Source organism: Macaca thibetana, chromosome 7 (genome assembly GCF_024542745.1).
Source record: "Macaca thibetana thibetana isolate TM-01 chromosome 7, ASM2454274v1, whole genome shotgun sequence".
In the NCBI taxonomy this organism is placed as follows: domain Eukaryota; kingdom Metazoa; phylum Chordata; class Mammalia; order Primates; family Cercopithecidae; genus Macaca; species Macaca thibetana.
The window spans coordinates 86,210,216-86,217,212 of record NC_065584.1 but is presented as its reverse complement, the minus strand read 5'-3'; the positions used below and the strand labels follow the sequence as shown (position 1 = coordinate 86,217,212).

Below are 6,997 nucleotides of genomic sequence, written 5' to 3'. Positions count from 1 at the left end.
TTTTTCTTTGACTTTTTCCCCTCAAAGGATAAAACATATGAAGTATAAAATATAAACAAGCTCTCGTACAGTTATAAGTCATAGAACTATCAGGCTGGGCGTGGTGGCTCACGCCTGTAATCCCAGCACTTTGGGAGGCTGAGGCAGGTGGATCACGAGGTCAGGAGTTCAAGACCAGCCTGTTGAAGATGGTGAAACCCCGTCTCTACTAGAAATACGAAAATAAAATAATAATAATAATAACAAATTAGCCGGGCACGGTGGCAGGCACCTGTAATCCCAGCTACTCAGGAGGCTGAGGCAGGAGAATCGCTTGAACCTGGGTGGCAGAGGTTGCAGTGAGCTGAGATCGTGCCACTGCACCCCAGCCTGGGCGACAGAGTGAAACTGTCTCAAAAAAAAAAAAAAAAAAAAAAAACCAAACAAAAAACAAAAAACAAAAAACCAAAAAACAAAAAGAAGTTATAGAACTGTTTACACATTGATAAACTGCATAAATCTTGGATAATCCATGAATATACAAAATATCAGAGCACAGAAGGAAGTAAACCCACTTTATTTTTGTCACATGTAAGATTCAAATATTCAATCTGAAGAAAAGCAATCATTTTTACTGTGTTCTAGGTTGCATATTGATACACTTATTAAAATATTCCTGCATAATCACATTTGGAATTACTATTTCAAGTCAGATATAAAACTTCAAAATCTGCCATCCAGACAAAACGGGTAATCAGAAAGATTATCTCTGCCCCACCTCCGTAACCCCAATAAGTATAAACTCAATTTTATGACATGACTGCAAACCCTAGATTGTGATGACAAATGCTAGGTCCGATTTCTTCATAATCCTTTTCGGGGTAGCATACTTGATAGAACTCAAGCACAGAAGCCAGCATTGATCCTCCAAACCAAGTTGCGTATTGCTCTCTGTGGTGTGTAATGACTTGTACATCAATAGCTTCTGGCTTCAATCTACTGCTACTTAATTCCTCACTTAAGGTCAGCCTGACATCTACAGTTCTTTTCATATCTCATTGCAAGTGATGTCCAAAGTCCCTGAACAGAGTTGAACCTCCCTAGACAAGAATATTCTTGTTGAGAGGATGTCTGACATCAATAGGACAATCCTGAATTACTTCATCTGCAACATCTGAGATGGGATGTATAAAGTCTGGATTAGCAAACTCTGGATGAGAAAAGATTTCAGGTCCCAATAACCTCTCATGTCCAATATCAATGGAAAATTATTTATTTGATATGGCATTGATTCTTATATACTGTTTAAATCCACTGTGACCCATCTGCACCTTACTTTTTAATTTATTTTTTAAATTATTTTTAAAATCTGAGCTAGCATAACTATAGGTTATATATATTATATATATATATATAACCTTTACTGCCTTAGCAGTTTCCAGGGATTGCTCTGGAGGGATTCCTACTTCTTGGTCTCTCAGTAGTTGCTGAATAAAATATGTTATAGCTCATCCTGCAATTGGAATGTGTTTAATACAGCTGCCAATCACATGCCCTTCAGGCGCAGAAATGCCATGAGTGAAACCGTTTCTACTTGTTTACATCTATTTTCCTATTTGTCTTGTGGTCCAGGATGTAGCTACGCAAGAACAACCTGCACAGCAATGTACAAACCTGAACATTGAAGGACTCAAACACTATTTCAGGAGTATATTCCCTGCTTTCTGGAGTATTCAGTGGAGGTCCAGTCAAAAGAAACAATGGTCTTCAGGTCCTGCCCTTAAATATTTAAAGATCACTTGCTCTATCAAGATTTCCATCGAGTTCCAATCTTCAACTAGACCATGATGGATGGGCTTTTTGTTCTATATGTAGGTTTTCCAATGCTTCATCACCAGTAAAGATATCTAGGTCATCAGCATGTTTCATCATCCTCCTTTTGAACTTGACCACCCACTTTTGCTGAGTTATTGATGGCAGTACAGGAAGGGATGGTAAACGGAGATTCTTTACTTTGGACATATCCTGGTTTTGTATACCCAGTGCCACAGTCTGCTACATAGGCTATCAGCTGTCAGGCCACCTTTCCTCCTGTTACTCTGCTGCTGCTGCTGCAGCCACTGCCACTTGCTCCATGCTGGTAGGGGCCGGAAATTGGCAGTGGGAGATGGGGCTTCCGACCATCCACAACAGAGCTGCCTTCTCTGTGGGAGTGGGTGGGATGGGGATCTGGGAAGGCAAAGCAATAGCAAGAAAGCAGCAGGCTCGGTCAGCACTATCCACCACCTAGCACTATCCACAACCCAGGCAAGCAGGCCATACCTCCCCTGTCCCGCTGTGGCCTCCTCATCCTCTCCCTTCCCTCCTCCTCACTCCTGCTCCCACCCTACAACTTGGACCCCTCATGCTGCTTTTCCCCAGATAGCCAAGATGCCCAGGCGCCCTAAATACTTTTGAAATGGTTAGAGTGTGCATCAGTCATTTTTACCTAGTGTGACTCAGTTTAATCAGTTCCTTAGAAATGCTACTTGAGATCGGCCAGTAAGATGGAAGTCTTTTTAGTATGGATGAAAGGAAGAAGGGAAGGAAAAGAAAAGAACTGGGGAAGGGAGGGGGTTTCACTTGAAGTAGGTTTCAGAAAGGAAATTGTAAATTTTACGGGACCAGGTTTGTATGTGGCAACCAGAATGTGTGTGAGGAGGTATTTTATGAAGTGGGATACGAATAGGTGCAGGTTTATATATCTTTTTAAAAGTTGTTCACACCTTGGTTTACTTTCATGTTGAAGCTAGCTGAGACCCTGCTGGCAGCTCTGTTCCACAAAAGGCATGCCGTATTCTACAAAAATATGTTTATTGGTGAAATTTGTAATGATACATATACCCCTAAGAGAGTAGTTAGGTCTTATGGATTAAACTTACATATGAACCCAAGATCTCACAGCCTTAACAGCATCTCATTTCCACTGACAAGAATAATAAGGTTTTCCAGCTTAGGTGCTATACAAAACACATGTCCCTTAACTCTGGTTTCTATCTAACGTTATTTTACTTATGTCACAATTGGCAATTTAAACAAAAGTAGCTGCTCCAACCTTAATAAATTATTGTAGGTCTATGAGTTGAGACTTCTGGTTCCTAAATGGTGACATAGAAGCAAGCTGGGGCCGGGCATGGTGGCTTACGCCTGTAATCCCAGCACTTTGGGAGGCCGAGGCTGGTGGATCACAAGATCAGGAGTTTGAGACCAGCCTGGCCAACATGGTAAAACCCCATCTCTACTAAAATACAAAAATTTACTGGGTGTGGTGGTGGGTGCCTGTAATCCCAGCTACTCAGGAGGCTGAGGCAAGAGAATCGTGTGAACCTGGAAGGCGGAGGTTGCAGTGAACCAGTGAGCCAAGATCACGCCATTGCACTCCGGCCTAGGTGACAGGGCAAGACTGAGTCTCAAACAAACAAACAAATAAACAAAAAAAAAAAAAAAAGGAAAAAAAAGAAAGAAGTAAGCTGCCTTCATTCCTTCCTGTAAAAAACCAAAACTCAAACATGAGATGAGACTGTTCCCAGGGTCACAGAGAAATGAAAAAATTTTGAGCTGATGGTAAAAGAATTGGACTTACATATCTGCAATGCCCCTCCCCATAATCTGCCCAGCACCAAGTACACAAAAATTTTCCCTTGGCTCAAAATATTTACAATGAAAAAGGTGAAATTGAGGTGGACAACCTGCTTGCCCGCCATCTTGGGTTCCCTGGCGGGAGACCTGGTCCATAAGAAACATCAGGAGTGCCTGAAAGGATAAATATTCCTGAGGACAGCCAGAGACAAAGACAGGAGGTGGGACTACCATCCCCATCCCTGGAAACTGTGCTTTGTAACTGGGCCAAATCAGAGTGGCTGTTCGGCAGCACTGTGCTGAGGTTTGTTCCACACCCCCTGGGTATGTGCCCTTAACCAGCCTTCCCACATTACTGAGATATCTCACTTTTTCAATTCAGAATAAGCGGCATTCTGATTGTTCACTAGAACTGAGGCAAACCTGGACTTAAGATGTGATTTAGGCCGGGCGCGGTGGCTCAACCCTGTAATCCCAGCACTTTGGGAGGCCGAGACGGGCGGATCACGAGGTCAGGAGATCGAGACCATCCTGGCTAACACGGTGAAACCCCGTCTCTACTAAAAAATACAAAAAACTAGCCGGGCGCGGTGGCGGGCGCCTGTAGTCCCAACTACTCGGGAGGCTGAGGCAGGAGAATGGCGTGAACCCGGGAGGCGGAGCTTGCAGTGAGCTGAGATCCGGCCACTGCACTCCAGCCTGGGCGGCAGAGCGAGACTCCGTCTCAAAAAAAAAAAAAAAAAAAAAAAAAAAAAGATGTGATTTAGTACTGAAAAGGACACAGTGGCCTAGTGGGAAAAAAAAGCAAGAAAATCAACAGGTAAATTATAAACAACCTCTAAACAAACATATCCAATGAAACCAAAACAAGCCAGACAGAGAAGATTAGAACAAATAACTAATCCTTCAATGCAAAAACGTAGATGTACATCCACAAGAAACTACAGTAATCAGGGAACATGACTCCTTAAACTCACAAAACAAGGAACCAGTGACTAACCCTAATAAGGTGGCAATATGTGAACTCTCTGGCTAAGAATTCAAAATAACAGCTTTAAAGAAACTCAGTGAGGTCCAATACAGAAAAGGACCTCAGAAACTTACCAGAGAAATTTAACAAAGAGATTAAAATAATAAAAAAAAACCAAATATTAAAACTGAGAGTTTTTTTTAAAGTGAAAAATTCATTAGAGACTCTCAGCAGCAGGATGGATCAATCAGAGGAAAGAATCAGTGACCTTTAGGACAGGTTATTTGCAAAAACATAGAGGAGAAAAAGGAGCAAAATGAAAAGGAATAAAGATCACGCACAATATATAGAAAGTTAGTTCAAAAGACCAAATCTTAGAATTATTGTTGTTCAAGAGGGAGTTGAGCAAGGGCAAAGGGTAGAAAGCTTGTTCAAAGAACTAATAACAGAAAACATTCCAAAACTTGAGAAAGAGATAAATATTCAGGTATGGCAAGTTCAGAGAACACCATGTTACATACGGTGAGTTCTAAATTTCTCTTCAAAGAATCAGTATGTCAGTATGTTCAGTTCTTCATTCTCCATTTTAAAGTTTAACTTCCACATTCTCCTTGTCTCCTTGCCTCTGGTTTCAGTAAACAACCTTTTCCACCAGTTCTAATCAGTGGTTCACATTATTCCCCCGGTCACCTGCTCTGTCCTGAGTCACCCCTGGTCACCTGCTCTGACCTGAGTCACCCCTGATCACCTGCTTGATCTGAGTCACCTTTAGTCACCTGTTCCTAACCCTCCTTCCCACCAAACTACTCACCCTGCCACCCTGGCTTGTACCCCTGCTCTTTAAAACAGTCAATCAGAATTAGCTTAGACTGTGTGGTCCAACCCTATCCAATAGGGAAATGACACAGCAGTAGGGGCTACCTGCGTCAGGGATAAGAACCCCTTCCCCTCCCTTGTTAAAGTGTGCTCTCACCATTGCTCCATCCATGAGATGCCCCCTTCTATAGAAGTAAAATTGCCTTGCTGAGAAAATTTATGTTGGAGTGCTATTTCTTTTGTGGCACTGAAAATTTATTTCCAACAACCAAACAGATTTGAATTAAATAAGATTACCCCAAGGCATATAATAATCAAACTCTCAAAGGTCAAAGACAAAAAGAGGATCCTAAAAGCATCAAGAGAAAAGACGCAAGTAACATATAAAAGACCTCTAATTTATCTGGTGACAAAGTTCTCCACAGAAACCATATAGGCCAGGAGGGAAAAGGACAACATTTTCTTTTTTTTTTTTTTCGAGACGGAGTCTCACTCTGTTGCCCAGGCTGGAGTGCAGTGGCCAGATCTCAGCTCACTGCAACCTCTGCCTCCTAGGTTCAAGTGATTCTCCTTCCTCAGCCTCCTGAGTAGCTGGGATTACAGGTGTGTGCCACCACACCTGGCTAATTTTTGTATTTTTAGTAGAGATGGGGTCTTACCATGGTGGCCAGACTGATCTCAAACTTCTGACCTCAAGTGATCTGCCTGCCTTGGCCTCCCAAAGTGGTGAGATTACAGGTGTGAGCCACTGCTCCCAGTTATTTTTTCCTGTTATATCTCTCTTCTTTCCTTTAGTTTTTTAAAAAATTACATAATCAAACATGTGTATTTTAACATTAACCAATATAGGGATGTACAAAAAAAATTAACTCACTCAACTCTTCCACTGCAACTCCTAACATAACCAATGTTAGTAGTTTATTGAATATATCCTCACACTTTTAAAACTCTGTGCATATGTACATAAGTTTGTGATAAAAATATTCAATACTCATCACTCTGCAACTTACTTTTGAATATTTTGAAGATTATTTCTATATTAGCTGTTGTAAGTACGCTTAAATGGTAGATAAATTTCCTTCTCTTTCTAGCTTTCAAAATATGTATGACACACAAACAATATTTAGTATATGCACACACACACTGCATCTCTAATTGATCCTGGATTTCATTTTGTTGTATCATAAGAAAGGAAACTGTTAGTATGGTCAAATTGACTTGTTTTAACTTTGCCTTATGTTCCCATTTGTTTTCTCTGTTCTTTACATATTTGACGTTCACCACAATCACTTGGATTAAAATGTGTGGATTATTTTTTGGAGATAGGGACCTTATCATGTTGCTTAGGCTGGTCTCCAGTTCCTGGCCTCAAGGGATTTTTCCACCTCAGCCTCTTGAGTAGCTGGGATTACAGGCATGAGCCACTGTGCCCAGCTTAAAACCTGTGGATTTATCAGTAGAAAATGTTCATGTAAAGATATTCCTGTAAGGGAACCCATCGCTCCTCCAGTGGAAGGAAGCTTGAACTCATCCCTTCAAGAAAGAAGCTCCTCCCCTTGTATTTCTATTGGGTTTTGCATCCAGACTGAGCTTCCTTTCCTCACCCGTATGAAG

At 41.4% G+C, this 6,997-nt stretch overlaps 1 pseudogene; it reads right to left on the bottom strand.

The window, feature by feature from the left end:
- Nucleotides 1-788: 788 nt before the first annotated feature.
- Nucleotides 789-1,926, bottom strand: LOC126958308 (actin-related protein 3-like; annotated as a pseudogene).
- Nucleotides 1,927-6,997: the final 5,071 nt, after the last annotated feature.